The 24,983-nt window shown below is 38.4% G+C and overlaps 1 protein-coding gene across 1 annotated transcript in view; it reads left to right on the forward strand.

Annotated features, from left to right (window-relative positions):
- The first annotated feature begins 371 nt into the window (after positions 1-371).
- Positions 372-24,983, forward strand: part of ZNF385B (zinc finger protein 385B) — a 167,491-nt gene continuing 142,879 nt past the window's right edge. The window contains exon 1 of the mRNA XM_027637346.1: positions 372-674. The gene's annotated coding sequence lies outside the window, so the exon portion shown is untranslated. The remainder of the gene's footprint in view (positions 675-24,983) is intronic.

Below are 24,983 nucleotides of genomic sequence, written 5' to 3' on the forward strand. Positions count from 1 at the left end.
GCCGGGACGGCGGTGGCGGAGCTGAGACGCGGCCGCCTCGGTCCGGCCGGAGCGGGGCTGCGGCGCCCGCCAGCCGGTGCCGCGCCGCGTCCCTCTTTCCTCCCGTCCGGGCGGCAGCCGAGGTAAGGGGCGGGCGGCGCCCCGCGGCTCGGCAGGTGCCGGCGGGGACCTTGCTCAATGTCACGGCGCCGGCGATGCCCGGGCGGCCAGAGCCGGAGCCCCCGGTCCAGCCCGCCAGCTCCGCGCCCGCCGCCGGGCGAACTTTGCCGTGACGGAGCCGCAGGTAGCGGGGTCCCCGCCGTGCCCGCCCGCCCGGGCGGGATGGGTGGGCGGGATGGGTGGGTGGGGTTTGTCGGCGTCTCCGCAGCCTCGTCTGTTTCCAGAAGGGATAAAGCGCGTCTGTAAATAGGTCAGGGGCTTCGGCAGCGCGGGGGATTTGCGTAACGATTTGTGTTACGGGGGAAAGGTGCGGGGCTGCTCCTCCCGGGCTCCGAGGCTGGACGGAGCGCTGCTTTCCTGGCATACCGAGGGACTTCTAAGAAAAATAGTTGCATGAGCATAGCTCGGCTTTCTCGTGTTACAAATCCGTGGGACTTCGGCAAAGTTAAATTTCTTCAGCAAAGGAGGAATTAACCTACATGGAGGAGTTATCCTTGATGAGCTAATTACCTATGGTGAGTGTAAGTGCTTGTAAGTGAATCGCAAGCCCGTTGACGGTGATGACGTGCTTAAAATGTTAAAGTTTGTGTCCTGGTGACATTGTTTCAAAACGTGAAGGAGGGGTAGGTCCAAGATTGTGTTTTCTGTGGCTATAGGCACGAAATTTCCTTGTTTCAGGGGAATTGTCAGAATATTCATGCCTTTGTGAAGGCTTGTGTTTCTTTTTTCTTATTTTTGACTCCTGAATAAACTTTGGAACTCTCTTCATGGGTTTTAAATCTTGTGGGCTTGGCACTAGGTCTTTATTGTTATGTTTGAGTCGAAAAGTCTGTAAATGGAAAAGTTAGAGAAGCGTGGCACTGTGAGCACTCAGAAGTTTAAATAAATCTTCAAAACAAACATTTAACTGCAGCTAAGTACTACTTATAGGAGGAGGGAGGTGATAATTTTATTTCCCGTACTCTCTGCTGCTGTTTTAGTGATGTCTTTGACAAAGTATAAAAATGAGGTGCAAAACAAGTCCTCTGTTACTGTCAAGAACCTGTGTGTTTTTTTATCTGAATTAAATGTAATGTGAAACAGTAGTGTAAAAACCTGAAGTCACTGGGGAGACATCTGTGTGATTGCAAGTAGATGTAGACAAAGCACTGCTGCTGCAGGTCTAGAACAAGAGGCAATGGCAGGATACCGGTGAGATGCTCAGGCTGGTGGATGGAGGGAGAATGTGCTTTTCGAAGCTTCTGCCTCTCATGGCAGCATTGTGCTCGGCCGTGGATGCAGCCACCCCCTGCCCTGTTACTGCAGTTCTGAAAAGGGGAAAAAGGCGTCTCTTTGCGTAGTCCAGAGCTGACACTAGATTAGTTTGAATGGGTTTTGCCGCTTCTCCTTTCACAAAGAAGTAATTTTGCTACTCCTTTCAACTGACCAGATCAGTAGACGGCTTAGAGGGAGGAGGTTTTTCTTCTGCTTTGTTTCTAAGGTGTTCCTCCATAGTTGCAAACTTTTTTCTGGTGTTCTGTCTTGCCAGATGGGTTTTCTGTACCTCACACCTTTTGCAGTGAAAGGCTTGTGTGAACCCTGAAAGCAGAAATAAGCTGGGTGTTGTGAAATTGATCACGTTACTAATGTTTCTTTCAATTGTTTGGTTTAATAATCCATAAGGAAGTAAGAAATTAGAAAGGAAACAATCCTCTGACATGATATTTTCACGAAGTTACGAAGTTCTTGTATAATTTTTTCCCCCAATTAATTATGTAATGGATGCTTGGTTAAATTTAGCAGTATTAACCAAAACTAGCAGGTGTCAAGATACTGTGTTGTTTTTGCCTCTTCCTGCACTAGCGGGAGCTGTCCATCCCTCTGTGCTCCCTCTGCACTGCACACATTCTCACAATAGATCAACATACATCAGCACCAATTTCTCTTAACCAACTGTTTTTCACTGTCTGCATTTTCTTTTTTTAATCATTTGGATTTCTCAGCTAAGTTTTAATTGAGACCATATCTTCCTACTTGAGTACAGTTGCTCAGGGATAAGGTGGTATAAAAGCAGGAAAAAGCCTTGTGGAAGATAATCTTTTGGGGTAGTGTAGGCTTGTTAGTTAATTAGCTCTGGAAGTCCTAAGATTTTGAACAGCAATGAGGATTACTGCATAAAACATAACAGATGCTTTACAGTTGTTGCAGTTTTTTCTCTCCAGGTTGCCACAAGGGATTGTGGTTTGAGAATATTTGCTCTTAAGAGTTTGAGAATTTATGAAATGGGGCATCCACATTGCTTTCAAAATAAGCATATGGTACAGCTGTGGTAGTCTCCAGTCTTGAAACATTCATCAGGCTGTGTTGGGATGTAACTGAGTATGGAACTGGAGTGCAAGGTTCTCTCTAGTGTACTGAAATACACTGCAAAGCTTAGGTCATCTGTAGTTAATGGGAAGAAAAGATGACTTTGCAGTCTGAATAGCTTGCTTTCTGAAATTCTGCTATCACTTTGTGTTATGCTTTAAACCCTTTGGAATTCCTTGAAGGACAACTTATATCAGGTAAATATTTTGTTTCTGTAACTTTTGCCTTACATTTGAAAATTGTGGTACTTAATATATGTCACCCATTAAGATACAAGTGTGAATATTGTATCTTATGTGATCCTGAATCACCTCTGATGCAGGGAATGTAGAGGCAGATGTTAAATGCCATAATATTCCAGCTAACAAAGGGGAAATTTACCCAAATCTGTAGAATGCACTTGCATCTTTTATCCTCAGGGTGATGAATGCACAGAGTTGAAGGAATTACAGGAACTTCACTCTCCTGTGTGACTGTAATAACCCCCTAGCTGCATAGGTTCCTAGATTTTCCCTACATGCTCTGCTTACCTAACTACAGATGTAGCTCAAATGTTGGTTGAAGGGCTATTTTCTATTGTCATTTTGCCCACAAGTGCAAAATGTACAGGTTCTTTTCAAGTGTAAAATTTCTCTTTTTACTGCAGCTTCACAAAGCATGCATAATCTTACAATAGGAAGTTTGTTTTTCATTATTTAACAAAGGCCAGTGTTTTTAAAACAAAACATTTAAGACATTTTGAAAATTTATGTCCTAGGGATTTTTTTATTTTTTTTTCCACAAAATTAGTATGTTTTCTGATTTTATGTAATGCACAGAGTGAGCAGGGTAGTTATGACAAAAATCGTATCTGCACCATGCAGTCATTTGACATCGTTCTGTGTTGTTGGAGAAATGCTGCAGAACAGTAGCTAGTACTCTAATACAGTAACATTCATTAGAATCACATATTATTAAGTAAGCATTGCTTAATTTATGGCATCAATATTGTGTTGGTAAAAATAACAAAATATTTGGTAATTTGATTTGGTATAATGTGTCTTTTAGTGATAGGAGGTGAGGGTCTTACTCTGCCGTGAATAAAACCTTTTTTTTTGATGTCCTTTAATACATCACATTTCATGAAGTTGAGCTAATGTTTTGAAGAGTGATGGATCATGCCCATGAACTTTCACATTTTTGTTATTTCCTTTCTAAGTGATTGTTTTTCTCAGATCATTTGCAATAATTCTTTTGAATTTCTCAAATGTGAAGCTTAGTCTTAACATGCTGTACATTTTGCGTGCAACTGTGATTTTTCTTATATATTTGCTAAAGTTGACATTGCTTTCTATAAACATATTAATTGACATGTTAAAAATTCATTAGACGACCTGAGCTTCCAAGGCTTGTAAAAATAGAAGCCTTGTAAACCAATCTAACTATATCAGTGCAGTCCCAGTCCTTTGCTTATCAATACTGGTACCTTAACAGTTTGCTCCTGCTGAACTGCCAGACAGATCTTTTAATGACAGATGGTGCAAATACACATCTAGGCATGTTAGAACTGTGCAGTTTACACTATTGAGGATTATTTGAATACGAGCAAGTTAGGCTGTTAGGAAAACACTGTTAATGCTTCATTCCTCAGTGAAATTATTCAATAAAATTTTGTTTATTGACAACAACATTTTTTTTGTTATCAAACATTTTTAATAAGGAATTTAAGAAGGCAGTAGCTAAACATGAGTACAAGCAGAAGCTTTAGACAGCTGAAGTCCTTCTTTCCTCACTTTATATACTTTAAGTCATTTTGATTATGTAGCCTTCTGTTTAAGTGTTTCACAGGTTTTAAAATGTTGTAGGTTTGCCTTGAACACAGAGATAGCATTAAATAGGTTTCAGTTTACAAACAGGTGAAAAGCATTTTCTTCTGCAGCAGAATGCAGGCTCTGCATAACTATCTTGGTTCATAGTATTCTAGACTTTTCCCTGGTGATTTTGCTGTGTGACAGGATGATGGGTTGTGGTATTGCTAAAGTGCTATGATTTTGAAATAAACTGGACAGCGTTTCATTACTCTTGGCTTTCTACTGGCAAAGTGTTCAGTGCAGTCGTGCCAGTGCTGAAAGTATGGAGAACTTGGTGCACACCTGCAGCTAAGTCAGTCATTGTGCATGTGAGGTAGGGTAATCTCGTCTGCTAGTGCACACTGATTCACTCCGAGAGATGTCTCACAAAGTCTCCACTTGAAAACAACCACAAAAACTTAAAGCCAGTGTGCTCTGTTATAGTATCCATTACTTGCCCCTGTGTGGCAGGGAAGGTGATCCTTAAGAGCGAGGTAGGTCTTGTGTATAGAGGAAGACTATGTAACTACTTACTACAGGCAGTGAAGAACAGTAACTGAAATGGTAGTGTTGATGTCAGGAGAGCAAAGTAAAATTAACTTGAGGTGAAACTTGAATTATATTGTGACTTCAAAAAGAACTTTTTCTTTTTCTTTTTTTTTTAGTTGGGTTTTTTTGTTGTTTTTTTCTTGGGGGGGGTTGGTTTGGTTTTTTGTTTTTTTTTTGTTTGTGTATGTGTGTGTGTTTTGTTTGGTTTTTTTCTGTGCCATGGTATTTTTAAGTTTTATGAGGCTTTTGGTGCATCACAGCAGCCAATATGCTGCCATTCTACAACCAGTGTGGTCTCATACTGAGTGGTTCCTAATCGAGTTATTTCATGGTGGCTGGTGTAGTGCTGATTCCCAGCAGAGGATGACCCCTGATGAATCTTTAACACTTCTCAGCGTTACTGAACTTGTAAGATCTAATGAGTTTATAGCATAAATGGTTATGGCTGTAGGCCCTGGTATTCTCTCTATAAATACTTGTGCAGGTACCAGAAAGTTAAACATATGGTAGGAGGTTTTGTTTAATAACACAGGCTGTTTTGTTTTAATTTGACACTTCTCAGTACATCCCATCTAAATAGAGTAGACTGTCGGTCACCTTAGTCCTATTATAATTTGATATAATTTCAAAGATTAATTAGTTTAAGGATCAGTGATGTGACAGGCTCTGTTAGTATAGTATGCATTAAAGTGATTTGCGTGTCATTTAGTTTATACCTTACAGTGTTTATTTGTATCTCTCATAATTTTGAACTTTAAAAAGAACCTTGTTTTCCTAAGCCAGAAAAAAAAATAAAAAAGAGCAGAGACTCATTATCAAGGTGTATTCCAGAGAAGATGAGTTTGGGTAAGATATTAAGTAAACACTCTAAAAGCTCTTACTCTGCCCTGTGCAGCAAGATTTTCAAAGAAGATATAGGAACATCCTAATAGGATTTTATAATAAAAATGCTAATAAAAGCTAGCAGAGGAGTAGCTAGTCTCTTTCTTTGCATGACTGCATATGACAAAAAAAAATAATAAAATTACATAGTCTTTCTTCCTTTGGCCACCTGATATTAGGATGGTAAGTCTTTGCCTTTACGTTGTGAATGCACATAAGTGCCTAGGTGCACTGCAATTTTCTTTTAAAATGACATTATTTAACACATGTTACAATTAAGAAAACCCCTTATAAGTCTGCATCAAAGCTTATGGAAAAAAATTCTGCCTTTGTCTACTTGTGCGGTCTGTTATCTGCAATGCAGGTGCATTCTATGCCAGACATGCATATTTGGTAGACTGTGGGACCTGTGCATAGTCAGTACCGTGTTTGATGCTTATCTGGGTTCCTTGTTAATCAGAGAAACAAGGATACCCATATTATAGACCTCAAACAGCATTACAAGTTGCAAAGTTAGGAATTTGAAAATTATGAAATGCCAGAAAGTGTTGCCTTTACAACCATAGCTGAACTCGTTGGTGTGTATAATTAAGAGTAATTTTTGTTTTGTTTTGCTTTGCTTTTTCTTGTAAGACTCTCATCAGGCTTTGTGCACCGGATAGGTAATGTATGCTTCAACAACAGTAAAAAAAAAATAATCTTCGTAACACTTTCATGACATGAATAAATGGCATTCTCCTCATGTAGGGGGAAACTTCAGTGCAGAGATGGGTCTTCAGCGATGTCAGATGCTCAGTTTGAGTAGTGGGAACTGGTATGTCAACACTTCGAACGATGCAGTGTGTTCTCACAGCTGAGCTTCTGTTGTCTTGAATGGCAGCATGAGCATTCAGTGCTTCTGTCAATAGAGTTTGCAGTTATTGAGTTAGGCTTCCAGGAAAGGTGTATGCAATTAGTGATTGTGGAAGGATTCATTTAAGCAACTTGCCCATCATTACTCACAGCTCTTTGGTAGAGCCCAGGTTGTGGATAGATTCTGCACTGCGACATTTAAATGCCTTAACCTTGAGAGAGTCTTTTTCTGTTGCAGTCTCCTGCTTTTCTTCCAACTTCTACAGCATAGGACACAGTTTCATTTTTTTTCGGGAGGCAGCTGTTCTTATGACTTACATTTTTTTGTCTTGACTACTCTCCTCCGTGAGGAGAGGGAAAATATGATTTTGTAATTTAGAGAGCCTATTACTTGGGTTCTGTAAAAAAGCAAGCTATTCTGCCCTAAGGAATCGTGGTAAATCTTGAATTTTTCATCAGTGAGTGCTTTTCAAATGGTTAAAACTAGAGCCTGCCTTCTTGAGCTTATGTAGTGACTAAAGAAATAAATTTCATGCTACTGTGTGGCATAGTGTTAGAGGCTTGACGTGCTTTGTGTTTCACTGGTACTTGCTCAGGTATTGTCAGATCCCACTTTGAAGAACTTCAGCACATTCTTTTAGACAGGTGACATCAGGAGCAGCAGAATCTTATTGTCAAGTTTGACAACCACAATGGGGTTATGACACTCCTAAGTCCCATAAGTAATATGAAAATTATTAAGTACTGTAACATATGGATAGGGATATTTGGTGCTATTGCCTTATTCTATATAGACTTAAACTGCTGAAAATGAATATATATTGTTTGTAAATATATAACATAAATTTTGAAGATTGAAATTACTCTTTTTTAGAAGTATCTGACAATCCTGAAGCTTTAGAGAGTAAGTCCTGTGAGGAGCAGTGGAGGAAGCTGGGGTTCTTTCGCCTGGAGCAAAGGAGACTCAGGGGTAACCTCATTGCTCTCTACAACTATGTGAAGGGAGGTGGGGCTGGTCCTTTTCTCCCAGACAGCTACTGCCAGGACAAGAGGAATTGACCTCAAGCTGTACCAGAGGAGGTTCAGATTGGACATCAGGGAGAATTTCTTTACTGAAAGGTTGGTTAAGCATTGGAATGGGCTGCCTGGAAAAGTGATGGAGTAAACATCCCTGGAGGTGTTCGAGAAACAACTGGACATGGCACTTAGTGGTACGGTTTAGTTGACAAGGTGGTGTGTGGTCAAAGGTTGGACTTGATGATCTTGAAGGTCTTTTCCAACCTTAATGATGCTGCGTTTCTATGATTTTTTACTGATCAAGATTTGAATAAGACTAAATCCACTATACTCAGGGACCCCTTCTTTACTGCAGGCAGGTTACAGATGCTCTGGAACAAGTGAAATTCCTGAAAGACTAGACAAGACCCACCTACACTGCATTTTCTTTCTCTTTCAAATGGGTTTGAGAAAACATTTCAAGGAAATTCTTTGTCTCTCCTCAGCATGTGGGTTAGTCTCACCAACTCGTGAATGTTACAAAAATAGCTTGAGAAACCAGACAATGGAACTTTACAAACTTTAGCAAGTATTAGATAAATGTGCGTTGCTGATCAGTAATAACAAATGTTGACAGAACTAATGTCAAAATCTGATTATGTTGTCAACTTCTTAGTTTGGCTATATTGTCAGCTATGTTGCAATGCCATATTTTAACTCTGTAAATTTGTTGAGTCTCAGTTGTCCCCTCATAATTACAATGTATCATGTAAGTCAAATAGGATAGGGTAATGAGAGGTAGACAAACCAGGAATGGTGTAATGCTTGTTTTTAACTCTTTGAGTGATTTTGCATTAGCCAATATTTCTGCATAGAACTTGGTGGTGGCTTGTTGTTGCAGTGTAAAAGATCTGGAAAAATCATGCCCTTAAAGGACCTCTCTTCAGTGTTATTTGTAGTTCTCAGAAGCTTTTCACCTTTTTTCTTAACTGTAAATTAGAATATTAATCAAGTTTCTGTATCATAGTTTTGTAAGACAGGATGTGAATTTTTTTTTTTTCCACTCGTACAGCAGACATCTAGATCTTGAGCAAGGATAGGAAAACTTCCTTCTCGTTGAAAGGAAAAGATTTATACTAACCTGATTTGGTGAATGTTTAGAAGAAAGAAAGGAAGTACGTGCTGGGGTTAAACCCCAGATGCCATGACACAGAAGGACTGAAGGAGTCTGTGGCTGACAGGAGCATGTGGGGTTTGTGATCTCCACATGCAGCACCATGGCCACTTCCTTCCTCATGCTGTATGCAGCTGATCAGAGGTTGTTTTACCATGTGGTTGTGATGACTGTGGGAACTGTCATGGAGAGTTAGGAGTCAACATCACGTTTCATACTGAGCATGGGGGGCTTGGCAGATTTGCCGTTGTATGCTACTACTGTAAAAACGTGCTTGTAATATTAACATGATGGAGCAGATCTTGTTTTTAAAGAGCTGGAGATCCCACTTTGTGAATTACAGCGTGATGCTGCATCAAAGTTTTGACTGTTTCTGATTGTGTATTTTTTTACTAAATACATATAATCTTGAATCTGTTCCTGTCATTTATTGTTGTGTAGCTTCTTCCATCTTATGAGAACTCTCAAATTCCTTTTATGTCAATTTGTTGCAAAAAGCTGGTTTATTTTAAAATTTCTTATAAGGTTGAAGTAGCTGGGTTTGGGCTACAGGATTATTTTATGTTGTTTACAGGGATCATTTCAGCTTGCATTTCCGAATGGACTAGTTTCCAAAAGTGAGCATTGCTGGTTTTTTTAAGAACTGTCAGAATCTCTCTAAAATGCTTGTTATTAGGATTTGTATTTCATGTTTTTCCATAAAGCCATAGGCAGAACTTAATTCACTTATCAGAGTACTGCCAAATGCTTCTTGGAATTAGTAGGATAGCATGAAGATTTAAAACTTCCTCAAGATTGCTTTGAATTTTTCAGGTTGCAGGGGAGTAGTGAGCTGTGGCTTTTGTAGGCTGACTGCAGACAGCCCTGCCTGGTCCTTGCTGCTTCTAAACATCCTCTACACCTTCCTCTTTGCTGTCCCCTCAGGCAGATTTAATGTCTTGGTCTTTGGCCTTTCCTTCAGCAGCTATATTTCTTGGCTATTCTAATTTCTTGACCCCTGTGTTAGCTTGGTGAGCTTAGTATTTGACCTAGTTGTGTATTTGATCCATGTCCCCCTTCCTGATTACAGCCTAGCTCAACAAATTGCAAGAGTGGCCAGCAACTCACTGGGTTTCTTGAAATACCTCAGTAAAATATGGATGCTACCCCATTTTTAATAAAAATTATTTTGAGCCCCTTTTCCGGTCAGTAAAGCCTGAAAGAAAAGTGTATTTTTAAAAATTTTACATACCCTTCTTTTTTTTCAGTAGAAAAAAAGAAGAATGCCCTTTAAAAATCTTAATTGTCAAAGTTCTGTATTCATTTAGAGTGGAAAAATATTTGTTCTTCCTTGTTTTAAGATATTCAGTGGGAAACCACAGTTAGGAAAATGGAGTATAAGACTATCATATAAGCACTTGACTATTCCTTGCAGTTACACGTTGAGACTGATGCCTAGGTATATTTTGAAAAAATAAATATAGGTAATAATTACTTTGAGATTCATTTTCTTGTGTTTGATGAATTGCTTCAGTAGCTCCAATTATTAGATCACTTAGAAGAAGTTGAAGAAGGAATAAAAATTTTACATGTATCCATAACTAAAAATCCTTTAGAGAAAAAGCTCTTGGACTTAGAGGATCATCCTTGTGTTCTATTTTTATAGGTCCTTGGTATAAAAAGTTTCTCACCTACTTATGTGTACTCTCAGTATCACAGTAATATTATGCATACTTAAAAGCCTTCTTGGGTTGTGAGATATATATATATATTTCAGTTAACATGTCTGCATCAAATTTACCTCTAACCCTTCAATGAAGATATTTTTAAGATGTAATTGCATTGACTGAGAAATCTCGTATAAGTAAAAAAGATTGTTTTTTCTCAAATGAGGATTATCTTATTGATAAAGGAACTCTGTAAATAGCCTGAAGTTTAGCACTTAACTGCTAAATTTAGGTATGCCTGTAGAGCATATAGAGATTTCTTGGGTCGTGAATGTCTGTCTTCAGAAGCATAGGAGTTTGTTCTAATTAGAAAAGAATTGACTAAGTTCAAAGATTGTATACGAGACTGCACTGCAGCACATGAGTGCAAGGCAGAATGGTCTCTTATTAAAAACAAAGAAAAGGTGAGTCAGGGTTTCATGGTGCTTCCCTGCCAGGAAATTAAATATTGATATTTTTCAGATAGTAACTCTTAGAGAAAATACCTATCTACTTGAAATGTCTTTTAATATTTTACAATATATTATACAAAATATGGCCAACTTTAGAGTTGTCTGATATGCAACAATGCAAAATTTTATGCTTACCTGACTCTTTAATTAGCTCTCATTCTGTCTCATGTGATTTATAGCTCCATGACTCGTACATAAAAGTGATATATGACTTAATGAAGCAGAAAGCCAGAGTGGGCTCACACCTCTAGTTGTGTAATGGTTTCCTGTAGCTTGGTAAATGGTGTGCTGGAGGAGAAGCAGCCGTAAGCATCTTCTCATTTATTATGGCAAGGTTGTAAAAGTCCATGTTGCTGTGACTTGTGGTTGTTTGCTTCCTTGTCACATACGCAATTCATTGGAGTGAGGAGGGAATGTGGCTCTTTCATAAAGCATAAAAATAGCAGGTAAGAAAAGAAATGCAGATGTAATCTTTCTTGCTCAAACTTAGTTTAATGCAGCTGTTTGACATATTTGGAATCTAACCTTTTCTTGATACTAGAGAAATAGTGTTCCAGCATGATTTAATTTCAATGACAGGCTGTAAAATCCTTACCCAACTGTTTTTCTTAGTTAAGGGGTTTTGGGGAGGTTTTTTCCAAATGGCTACTTTGACTGTTTATGTAAGTTTTTTGAAGAAGAGGTAATTTTTTGCTGTCTTACTCTTACACTTGAAGTTTCTCTAGTTACGTTTCTGTTAGTTTCGGGATATTTGTCATTACAGCATCTTTGATATGGTGGTTCTGATATATTTAATTACAATACTGTAAAGTCAAATTAATTAATTCTGGATTCTTAATAGTTTAAGTGGTCTAAGCATGTCTTCTGGAATGGAAAAGGGAAAAAAAAATCAGGAATATCAGAGAAATGAGCTGACTTCAGCCTTGCTTGGATCTCCAAAAATAATTTGATTTCTATTTGGGGCAGCAGCTTTCAGGAATTACTGTGGGGAGCCATCTGAAATACAAGAACTGAAATGAGAGATCCTTTTTATTTTACTGTGCAGCTGCATAGCTTAAAGAATTACCACCTTCTACCAAAAGTGCAGTAACATTACAGGTATGTTTCTGGTACCCGTGTGGGACAGAAACACACACACTTATTTCTGAATCTGTTGTGATCTACAGCCATTTTCCTACATATTCCAGGAAGTGGCCATTCCTTATTTAGTCTGTGGTCATGTCTCTATGGAGCCACAAAGGCTAGAGTCTTTCCTGGCTCTCATCTGAGGGTTGTGGTTTGCCCTGAGAGATTTGTAGTTTGTAGATCCATCTTCACCCCCCCCCCCCCCCCGCCCCCACCTAGTGAAGTTTGGACTTACTGCTATGAATCTGCAAAGAACTGTGTGGTATCTTTTTAGATTACACATGAACTACCGAGTTTGTAAGTGAAGACTGTTACCTGCTCCCATGATGGGAGAGACAGTTTCTGACATAAATTCTGGGGTTCACAGGTGGTAATGTTTTGCTATTGCCAGGTGTTTTTAGGTGTCTGGGGAAAAAAAATAACAACAACATCCCTTCTTCCAAGTGTTCTCTAAGCACTGGCAGTGAGTCTAATTGGCCAAGTGGGTTGTGTGAGTCATTGTTGCATTTGAATCCCTGGCTTTTGGGCTCTCATTGTTCTTTTAAATGTCTGTAGAAGAGAAACTCTGCTTTACCACTTTACAATTGCAGTTTGTGCTTACTTCATATTTGCAGTTAAACAGAAATACAGTATTCAAGGAAATATGCAACCTTATGAGGTTGTGGTAGAACTTTAGAAATTAGTGAAAAGCGAAGATTACTGCTCTTGGAAAGGTAGAACAGTTCTCTGTATTTGGTGATGTGTTAAGTTGTAATTCCAGAAGTGAATTACAGAAGCTTTCCCAGCATTTTTGAAATGGTTGCAACTTTTCAAACAAGCTATAGTTTCTGTTAGACCTTTCAAGGAAGATGTTTTGTAATGTATAATAGGGGTCTTGCTCAAAGTACAAGGAACATCAAAAGGGCCATTTACAGAGTAAGGAGTGTACATGGCATTCACTGAATAATCCTGGAAGTACTCACTGCCAGAATGGCAGACTTCATAGTGCAATCCCCCTCATGCCCTATGTGCTGCTTTGTGAGATGATATGCCTCACTCCTCTCAAATCTGGATGGAGGCTTTTTAAATGTTTATGTGACAGGTGTGTGTCTCTGTTGTGACAGTTGTGATTCCTGATTCTCTGTGTGTGTGTAAGCTCATGCATCACTGTGAGGTAGGCTGAGGACACCAGCTGAGAGGAGTGCTGCATGTGAGGGAGGGTACCTTAAGAAAGTGGACTTTTTCCTAGTTGATGACCTAAACTAGAAAGACTTTTACTTACCATGAAATATAAGCACCCATGTTGAGGTATTTTAAGTAAGCATGTTTCTATTTGTGTAAGTTAATAGCTACAGATGCTATTAAGATCATCCAACATCTTCATTTCATTTGGTGATGTTTTATCCAATTCTGAGTAAGCTTGTCCTAGCTTAACTTGGGATATAATCAGTTATATTTTACAAAGTGATATGTTTTGTAGGGAGTTGGCATTTTTCTACGTAAGAAATATACATGTTGGTGAATGTAAAAGGGTGACACTGGTAAGAACTTTATATACAAAGGTGTTTGCAGACTCGCTATTCAATTGTTTCTATTCCCAACTCTGACATTTTTTGAGATACAGATATATTGATGTACTTGGCTGCAATCATGCAACTGTATTTGCATTTACTTCTCTCATTTTCTAGGGACACTACTGCATGCTCACTGATCCACCTGTGCAGCATTTGTGAGATCAGAGCCTAAGCATATTACTGCTAAATGTAATTAGTTGCTAGACTCGTGCTGTAGTGCAGTTTCTTCCAAGCGAAGATTAACTGAAGAACAGGAATGACTGAGGACACTTTAATTGCTGAATCCTTGGAAAACCTTTCTGAAGAGGCAGATTTTAAAACTGGTAACTGAGAACTATGAGCTGTTACAATGTGTAACTCCTTACTGAACAATGACTTTTAAAATGTTCCTCTTTGCTCAGTCTTATTTTAAAGAATAAATAAGTTTTCTGTGAAATAATTTGATCAAACAGTAGTATCTGTGTATTAGTAAATTGGCTCTTTGCTGCTAGTTTTGCCGAGAAATCTTTCTTCTTTGTTTGTATAAGAAATTTGAAATGACTATCTAAAAGGCAGGGTCAGTATGATCAAGTATTTCGCAACTTGAATGGAATATTTTATTAAAATGGCAAACAGTAGATGCCAGTACTGGCACTGTTTAGGCTTCTTTTAGGAACCTTGGGATTAGTGTTCATCTGTCCCATAAAGGACACAAATCATTTAGATTACAAGTAATCTGATTGCATTGAAGTACAAATTATAGCACAAAGGCCATTCAAGTGGGTTAAGTGACCAGGGTTGGTAAACACCATATGACTGCTGATTGGTCGATGAAAGGGTATTAACTGAAAGATAATGATGGATTTTAATCCAAATCTCTAAAGCGCAACAGCTGCAGTTCCCAAATGAGTTCACTCATAGACAGACTTTTAGTACACCGATTTATTTGTTCCTATTTCTCTTGCACAAGAATTAATTTGAAATATAATTCATTATTCCTATATAGAATATAGCTATTCCACACAGCTTGCTTTGATTAGATTTCTAATCTACTTTCAGTTAGTGATTTCACTGTGATTTTTGTGTGCATTGGAGAAATTGCAGTGTTTTTATTTCAGTGTTCTGCAATATGCTGAGATAAATTGTTAATGTGACATGGTTTAGGAAATTCAGCTGCTGTTCTTCCTTGTTCATGTCTCTTATGAACATAGTATGAAATCTAGTTAAGTATTTAAAAAAAATAAAGGCAAACTGGATAACTGGTATTCCATATGAACTTGTTTCCAGAATGCTTACTAGTAATACCTAAGAATGGCAACTAAATGCTTATCACTGATAATAAATTATGTGAATTTGTGTAGTGTGTTTTATTTCAGTGCCTATATGTAGTTTAAAAATGGAAATTGCATTGCATAACAATTAATTTATGATAGCCTGAGAGCAAGGAGTGGCAGCTCTTTAGGACTGCAGTGTAACATTGTTTAAGATGTGAAATGAAAAATGTAGGCAGGCTGTATTTATCTGTATTTATTAATGACTTCAGTGCTGGAGTTGCTATTGCAATAAGAATTTTGGCTGGAGAGTTTCAGGTTAAGTTTTCCCTGAAAATTTGTACTTACCCTGAAATAAGCACTTTCATTAAAGGAATCAGATGAATGTCTGCAAAAAAAAAAAGTAATTTAACTTTGTGGTTTGCTGGTCCATCTCTCTATTTGATTTTGGAGGTTCAACAAGAGACCAGATGAAGTGATCCTTAAGTATTGTTTACAATCCAAGTAGTCAGACACAGGAAAAGTAAAGTCTTTCGAAATGACACTGTTTCATTTTATTTGTCTTTGTATCTAAAAAATGTGCATGATAAAACCATTCCTCTGTTGTTATTCAGGATTTATTCAGATAATCTAGATAAGATATACCTTGCTGCCAAGAGCAGGCATTAGATCTGCCTGTGTTCTATACCTACAGATTGTTTTGATAGCAAAAATGGAGTCAGTAGTGCCTAGGTCATGTTTTGTCCTTTTGATGTAGACACACCTAATGCTGTAGCACATATAAGTAACTATGGAACTTCTCCTTTTTATTTACAGTTAATTCAAAATTTAGTTAGAAAAACTTTATCTGGTAAAAAAGTTATTAAGACCTTTGTAAAACTGGGAGGATATTGGTCACTGCATGTTGAAAGGAGACCTTGAATGCAGTTACCTTGCAGAAATGCCTTTAGAAAATCATGACAAAAAATGTATGACCTACCTCTGCTTGGTTTTGGAGCCTCTGAAGTCTTTTATTTTAATTTGTTTTCTTATAAATGTAATAGATACTTCTTAGTTATTAAAACATAGTAATTTTCTCCCCAAAAAGCTGGATAAAAGAGACTTCCAGTAAATGGTAAATATACTGCAGGTGCTATCTCGAGAGTTAAAACTATTTAAGTATGCATATGCATTTGGATAACTACTACTACTTCATGGAAAGGGTAAAGCAAGAGAATCTGACAAGGTGCCCAGAATATGTTTTACATGTGTTCATATGTCTTGTGTGTATATGCTTGGCCCAGCAGAAGCAATGGAAAATAATGGTGTCTCATATCATATTTGCTCAAGCAGTTGTGCAAGAACTTTGGTCTGCCCAAAGTTAGCATAGGAGATAAAATTTAACAGGTTATTCTATCCTGTTTCTTGTGTTGACAGACTAAATGTCTTACAGTTTTTGAAATTTTGATTGTGGTTAATCGTTAGATGATTACCTGTGCGAATTTTGTGGTTATTGGAGTTTATGAAGCTGGGCAAATCAAATCCAAAGGTAGTGGGAATGAGATTCCTCCCCTTCTTTGTACCAGTCATCTTTTGGAAACTGCAGCGCAAGAAATGTAAGGCTGAGCCACAAGTATGCTGTGAGAAACTCAATAAAATGCAAATGGTGATTGTTCCATGAATTTCTCCTAAGAATTTTTCATGATCCAATGTAAACCTTGAATATCTTTAGAGAACAAGATCAAGATGGATCAATGCTAGGATATAGTAATACTGGCTGAAGGTTCTACTACAGTGTTTGTGATTGCACTGAGCTAGAGAGATAGCCTTTAAGATGCTTCTTTCTCCCTATTGCCTTTTTTTTTGTCGTGTTTTGGGGTTTTTTGCTTATTTTTCAGGAGATATTTTTCATATCTCACAGGAGGAGAGCAGGCGTTAGGATACAGCCCTATTTCCTGAAGAATATTTGTTGATCATCTCTAGCACAGCTACAGCTGCCACCCAAGCCATGCCCAAGTCCAAGACATGAGCAGGATTGTGGAGACTGTCACAGTATCAGCCTGGTTCACAAAGACTCTCTGTATTGAAAGACCTTATTAGTTAAAAGTGTTTGAAAACCAAAGCTGCTGCCTCACTTCTCAGTTTGATTCCTGCCCTGAATTTATGGAAAGGTCTTTAAATGTTAAACAGAAACAAACAAAAAACACTTTGAAAGTTGCTTCTGTAAAATTCTGAGTTCTTAGGTTTTCAATTTTTCCATTTTTGATGCCTGTTTGACAGCACTGAAACAGATGCTCTTGATGCTGTTTAATGACTATGCAATTTCTGAAAATAACACTGACAAAATCGATTATTTTCTAGAGAAAACTTTGGCTACAAACCAGGATTTTACACAGGGAAGTAGAAAATGTAATTGGAAAATTTTTAGCTATATATATTTGGAAATTTCTTCTGTAAACTAAGTCCTTAATATCCCTGCTTTCCTGTGTGGTCTGTGGCAGATGACAGTCTGTTTCTGCTGACAATTGAACTGGGCTATTTGGTTCATTTTTTAGCTAAGGATTGATAAATATTTAAAAACAATAAAGTGACATTTAATTGACAGTTTGGGTTACTGATTGAATAGGCCATTTAGCATAAACAGAATGAATTACAATAGCTGAGAACTCTCACTTAATTGCTATGACTAATGAAGCATGATTAAACAAATAAAAAAATTGACTTCTATATGGTTTAGAAGTATTTTGTAAAATGAACTAGTGATTCCTAACCTTCCTGCTTTTCAGGGATAAGGAAGCATTAATGCTGCAATTGCAAAACTGATGAGTCTCCATCTGGTATTCAGGAAGCTGATTTGATTGCTGCTCGTGATGAGTTCCAGCTGAAATGGGTGTAGAGAAGGGTTCTGGTCAGGGAAAAGGAGATCCTGTTTTGTTATGGGGAGACTTCCTCAGTCTTGGAAAATAAAGGCTAAAGGAATCATATAATCATAGATTGGTTTGGGTTGGAGGGGACCTTAAAGATCATCTAGTTCAAACCCTGCCGTGGGCAGGGACACCTTCCTCTAGATGAGGTTGCTCAAAGCCCCATCCAGCTTGGCCTTGAATACTGCCAGGAATAGGGCATCCTAAACTTGTCTGGGCAACCTGTTCCAGAGTAAACTACACTCTTTCAGTTTGAAGCCATTACTGTGTGTTCTGTCACTATATGCCCTTGTGAAAAGGGGGAGGTTGTGGGAGCATGGGGGAAGAGAAAACACCTGCCTTCTGATGCATTTATGGACTGCACACAGCAGAGAAAGAGAAACTAAAATAGCAGCCAGCGTTTAGTTGGCTGGAGATCACTCTGGAAAACCTTCTATGACCAAATACACGCCTGATTATTCAGAGTTTGTCCCGGCTGAACTACATGAGGACTTAAAGATCTTTTTTTTAAGTTTTAAGATTCTTAAAGTGATAAAGCAAAGCAGCAGTCCAGAACTTGTTTAAGTGTGTGGCTGAAAGAATATTAATGCTCCTGCCTAAACATTGTCAACTCTGAACATTCAAAAATCTTATCAGATCTAGAAGACATTGAAATTGGTTTGTCTTTAGTTCTCTTTAGGGTTTATGTTTTCAGTCAGCTCTTCAAGGATTAGAAGGGTATTTAAAAGGCTAGAGATCCTGGGGATTTTTGACTGCATGACCCAGGCTTAAGAAAAATGCCTAATACTTCAAGATACAATTCTGAGAGCTAGCAGCCTTGAATTGCTGAGAGGAGTGTTATAAGCAATAGTGACATCAGATTGATAAATTGGTTTTTCCTAAGTGAACCTTTCTAAATGTTTCATGTTTCAAAATCTCACGTTTGTGATGTCAGCACAGGAGGCCTGTTCAACCTGCTGGGTCCATTAAGGCAGTAAATGTGTTTAAAATTGTCTTTTAGCAGAAACTGTGTTCAGTTACCAGCTATTCAGCAAAGTATAACTTGAGCACAGGCCAACTAGGTAAGCCAGTGTGAGAGAGCAAGATCTTCATTAATTGGAGAATTTATGATAAGAATTGTTTATCACAAGGATGTTTTGCGTATGAAATCAACTGTCTGATTATTGCAAAAGGAATGTGTTTTTTTTTTTATTTCTTTATTAATAAAATGTTTAGGAATTTGAAAACCACCAAATGTATCCAAGGAATGCGACAGCTCTGACACAGGAGGGACCTCTACTGAAATAAGGTATAAAAGTCAGCTTTATTGCAATCCTAAAGTTCCAAAGGGCTTTGAAAAGTGAATGACTGGAGAAAAATATCTTATGAGAGTAAAGTGGGATTCTGAGGGATAACTTCAGCTGAGAATGCTGAAGTAAAAGCTTCTTGTTGTGCATCTCAGCATTTTCAAGTGCAAAAAATTTATATTCTGCTCACATTTTCATCTTTCTGGGGGTTATATTTATTCAGAGGAGATTAACAGGCAATTTTCAGTGTGACTGCCTTCATCAAAAGTTTATGCCTTTGCAAAATGACGTGGTTTTTTACTTTTTATAGAAGCAGTATACTTGAATGTCTGTGAAGACTTCAGAGTCGTAGTTGTAAAATGAAAGGTGGAATAATGGTTATATTCCTAAGAAAATGCCAGTTTTATGCAGGATGGCAGTACAAGACTAACTGTGACGTGTCTAATTTTGTTTGTCAGATCTTTTTGTCTTAAGTAAATTTATTGTGATATTGAGTTTTAAATACATTTATGATTACATGGCCCTTCGATAAACCCATGTGTTCTGCAGATAGCTGCACTAGGATGCATAGATTAGTTTTTGTGGTCTCTGCAGTAGAGGAAGCAGTCTGGGATGACTTAAAAACAACCAACAGTTTGTTCTGGTTTTGGCTGGGGTAGAGTTTACTTTCTTCACAGTGGCTGGTATGGGGCTTTGGTTTGCATTTGTGCTGAACACCGGGTTTATAGTATAGAGATGTTTTTGCTATTTCAGCACAAATCCAAAACACAGCCCCATACCAACCACTGTGAAGAAAGTAAACTCTACCCCAGCCAAAACCAGCATGCAATTTTGCTAAGTCATTTAAAGAATAGTAAGGAAACGTACTTAAGGAGAATGGAGAAGCTCTACCTCATGCCCCATATTGCCTCTGGTTGCTTGTGAGGGGAGAAAGGAATCCTTCTCTTTTCAGGTACTTTCCCAGATTTTCTTTCTTTAGTTAGTCCCTGCTTTTTCTTAGGAGCTAAGCTGTCATTTGCAGGTGACTGGTGTATTCTGTTCCTCTGCCCTTCGTGGTGTGAATGCTGGAGGAGGTGATGCACTTGTGCTGGCTGGAGGCATCTTCAGCATTTGCTGCTGGGCTTCCAGGAGGATCTTTGCTGATGCAGCTGGGTTGGTGTGGGCTGTAGCACCAGGGACTCTTACAGTGTAGGGCCCCTGCAGAGACCTTTGCAACCCCTGTCTCTCATTACTGTGCAGTACAGCCCTTCATGATCTCTCTCCTTTGTATCCTGTTTTTCTGATATTTATGATGTAAAGGCAATTTGGCCATGTTTTGAAATTTTACTTCATGAGAGTTGACCTTAAGCAGTACTTCCCCCCCCCTGCAGAAACAGTGATGTAACCTTTACAGTTGTGCAAGGTTAATTCTCTGCCTCATTGAAAAGTTTTCATGTACTTGGTGATTTAAAAAAGGTTTGGAAAAATGCTCCTGTGGATGTATTTTTCTATTTTCTCTGCTTGTTTTGGGTATTTATCAGTGTACAAAAAGCAATTTAGTCAGATGACTTTAGAAGAATGTGTAGAATTATTTTATGTAGTTTGAGTGCTTAATAGTCCAGATTGGAGAATTCACTGTATTTTCTATTAACCATCTATAAATGGATATGACAGATGAAGCAAGTAAGGGGGAGTTTATGCTGTTTGTGAGGCACTCAGAAGATATCACTCTAGTTCTGTTTTTCAGTTGACTTTTTATGTATAAATAATATGAACAGGAGGATAAGAAGACTCTACAGAGACACAGAAGTAGGAAAATAATTGGGGTGGGCTAGAATTAATGTGGAGACCAGCTATCAAAATGATAGCAGTAGATATATTGCAAGATAAGGAGGCAGAAAAAAAACATCCTCTCATCAAGAAAGAAAATTCTGAAAATTTTTTTTTCAGGTCAAGGAAAACTGTAGATTCTGCAGAATTTCATCTTGCTTTGTGGTCTCAGGTTCCCTCTGAGCTCGTTGGCTGTATGTGCCTTTTGCCACTGATCACAGTGAGAATCCTTAGCTGCTCTCAGGGTGTTAGGTGGGACCAGCAGAACGGTGTAACTTGTTCTTCATTGACTGCATGTCTTCTATGGTGCAAATTACCCTTCTTTTACTGTGCATTTAGAGAGCTACAGCCTCCTGATTTGTCTGATTTTAAAATAAACCTAAACTAACCTAGTAGGTCTCAACAAATCTTATAAACTTGACAGCAGATGGTCCATGCTTTTTGTTTAGCCCTGCATATACTATCTTGGTGGGTGGTAACTGCCTTAGGACAAAATCAGCATCCCACCAGTCACCATCTGGGATGGCAGATGATATGTGGGACTGTCATGAATAAGCATTCTGATGTTTGTAAATGTCTGAAGGAAGATACTGTTCGTTAACATGGCAGTTGGTATGCAGTCACCACCAGGAGAAACTCACTTTATGCAGTAATCAGCAAAAGCTGAATTGTGTGCATTGGGTCCACCTCCTTAACATGGGTGGGTGTGATTCATCCATAGTTTGTTCATTTTGACGGTCAACTTGAATGGCTCTTATTTTGCCGTATCTTTAGTCTTTGTCAGTGCTTTTGTGCTAAAAATTTTTTTTCTCTGAGGTACTGTGCCTGCAGTGATATTTAGATGCCTCACATTGGATTATACCTGATGCTGATAGTGAGCATGCTATGAAATGTGCCCTTGCTTTGACAGTGTAGCCTGAGCTGATGGGGAAAGGGAGGAGACAATTTGGAGACAAAGGTGTAAAATTGCTTGCAAAAGAATACCCCATAGTTTTGTTCCAGATGCGGGAATGGAAATACTCATCTCTTCTACTTCTGTTTTCCATTGTCCCGTAGTGGGGATGCACAGACAGAACACTGAACCACGAGGATATCCACAGACCACTTCCCTTCTCCTCTCTGTTCCTGGCTCTGTGCGCTAAGCCTCTCTCCCAAACATAAGTGCTTTGAGAAACACTATTTAGACTAGTTTTGTTTCAAAGGGTTGCTTGCCATTCATGTGGCAGGTTCTTTATTAAGAGTATTTTAGACAGTAAAGCTGGTCTTGTAGGAAACTCTGAGTTGTATCATGTACAAATATCTTTGAAAGGAAGAAATTTGTGCATCTATCATGCAATTTGATTCCTACTGCAGTTAGAACATCCATTTTGGTTTGTGTTAAAGCATTCACACTTAGCGGATCTGTGTACCTGCTGAAACAGGTATTGTAGAATGACAGAATGGTTTGGGTTGGAAGGGACCTTAAAGTTCATCTAGTTCCAAATCCACTGCCACAGACAGGGGAACTTTCCACTAGTCCAGGTGGCTCAGGGCCCCATCCAATCTGACCTTGAACAATTCCAGGAATGGGAAATCCACCACTTCTTTGGGCAACCTGTTCCAGTGACTCACCATCCTCATAGTGAATAATTCTTCCTATTATCTAGTCTAGACCTACCCTCTTTCAGTTTGAAGCCATTTCCCCTTGTCCTATCACTCCATGCCCTTGTGAAAAGCCCCTCTCCAGCTCTTTCATATGCTGGAAGGTGCTCTAAGGTCTCCCCAGGGACTTCTCCAGGCTGAACAACCCCAACTTTCTTAGCCTGGTATCACAGGAAAGGTGCTCCAGTCTTCTAATCATCTTGTGAGCCTCCTCTGGACTTTCTCCACCAGGTTCATGTCCTTCTTATGTTGGGGACCTCAGAGCTGTATGAAACAACAGTTTAATGAGGTGCCATCTACAAGCTGACTTGACTATTAATTTCTTCAGGGCTTCCAGGATAGTTGGTGTAGAATATCTTTGAGAGTGCAGGGCTTAAAATGTTTATGCAGTTGAATGCTGTTGGAATTGCCAGTGGACCTTTGGTATGAATGTTTTGGGATGCTGAGTATCTTCAAGTATTTTTTCTTATTAAGTATGATATGCAAATAGTATACTGATTTTATATAAATGAATAATAAAAGAGAAGAAACCCAAACAACCTCTCACATGAATTCTTAATTCAGGTACTACTGTTCAGCTTAACTCTAACCTTTACATTTTATGTCTAAAAGTTTATGAAAGCCAAATTAGATTAATGCAATAGTATGGTTGCACTGGTTGGAATGCACAGAAATGAGAAGCGTTTGTCAGCCAAATTTGTATGAGCAAATGCACTCTCTAATGGGCTCATAATTGAGGGGAGAGCAGTGTGGATTATTTACAGCATGAAAGCAAATGTGTAGGCTATTTCTGGATCAGGGTGTAAAATGTCAGCAAAACTAGCAAAAGGCTGGCTTTTTTTTTTTTTAATGAATGGAAGGGTGTATTTTTTTATGGAATAAGACAGGTATTCAGAATGGATTTTGTAGGCAGCAGTCACTTCAAGCTTGAGGTGAGTGGCAGCTCAAGTTTAGGAGAGGTCTGTGCAGGTCTCTGTGTGGGCGGGAGGAATTAGGGAGTGGCTGTATCTTTAACTTCACCAGAGGCCTCTCTGAATTCATTATCAGAACAAAATATGCTTAGTCGTGGTTCCTTTAAACAAGGAAACGGGGAGAAATGAAAAGTTAAATTCAGGTCAATGCTGACTTTAACCTGGTCTGTTCCTGCAGGTGGCTTCAAACTAGGTGATGCACTTGCCTATTTTTATGGGCTGTCACTACCAGTTGGATGATTCTCTTATAACTGGATCATAAATCTTAAGTAGTTAATAACAGAAAGCAAGCGTGATGTCCCTTTACGTTTGTACTGTAAGGGAACATTGGTTTCAATATCTCTTCTGTTCCAAAAGAGAATCAGTAGTTTACATGGACATTGACAGCCTCTTACAAATGACTAATTGGGGACCATCTTTTTAGGAGCACTTTAGGAGTGACATTGGGTGCCACTGATTGTGCTTGCAGTTTTCGGTTCTTTATATTCTTAGTGCTGCCAATCAAGCTGATATATCTGGATCTCACGCTGTTTCTGAATGTAACTAGTTCTTTGTTCATGCCCAGCTATTATTTTCACACAATCCTCACACTTCTTGTTCTTGTATCCAAGAGCACTTTCACAGCATTACCAGGCTTTACGCTGAACTAATGGTTTCCAGTGCAACTTATATTCATCTCCTGCTATTGTCAGACTGACGAACAAGACAGCTGTCTACCAGGCCTGACTTTCTGTTGTGACTTGCTTTTATGCTCAGGTGAATTCTTGATATTTTTAAGAAAGGTAGGAAATGATTTTTGCTTCCTGAGACCAACCAAAGATTTATTTACTCTTCAAATGTGATTATGCTCAAGCAAGATAAGACAATAGCTAGGTACAGATACCCTGGAGGAACCTCACATTACGTCAGTGGGGTTTGGTTTTTATTTGTACAAGTTCATGCCCTGAACAGTTTTGTTTTGTTTTTTTTTTTTTACAAAATTAAAATAGATACTTCACTAGAAGTTTATTACATCTTGAACCACTTCTCCAGTTAGTTAAAACCCATCTGTTAAGCAGTTGGTCTTAGGTTAACTTATGTTTTAAGAGATGATTATTAAATGTAGAAAAATAATTTGTTTTTTAAAAAACCCTATTTTTTGTAGTCCTTTTATTGTTGAAGGCAAATTCAAACTATATTCTCTGCAGTATTTTCCCTTTATAGGTCTATTTTCAGCACTTCTAAGTTGTAAAATCTGGTGAAGATCCATCTAATTAAAATTTTGTGTTATTTAATGTTTTTCTGTGGAGAAATACAAGGAATCCTTTGATTTAAAAGAGTATTTGGATCTAATATTTTGAAAGATAAAAGTAAAAATCCCAGTCTGGAAACTTTGTAGAACACTAGAGATTTAAGAAATAGTCTTAGAAAATTATCTTAGAAGCGGTATAATTCAATTTATTTATAGACGGTTCCCTGGTCTCAAGGAAGCAGATTGTGAAAGTGGGCAAAATTGGGAAT

The sequence above is a fragment of the Corapipo altera genome, unplaced genomic scaffold, assembly GCF_003945725.1.
Source record: "Corapipo altera isolate COAL_440 unplaced genomic scaffold, ASM394572v1 45, whole genome shotgun sequence".
Lineage (NCBI taxonomy): Eukaryota > Metazoa > Chordata > Aves > Passeriformes > Pipridae > Corapipo > Corapipo altera.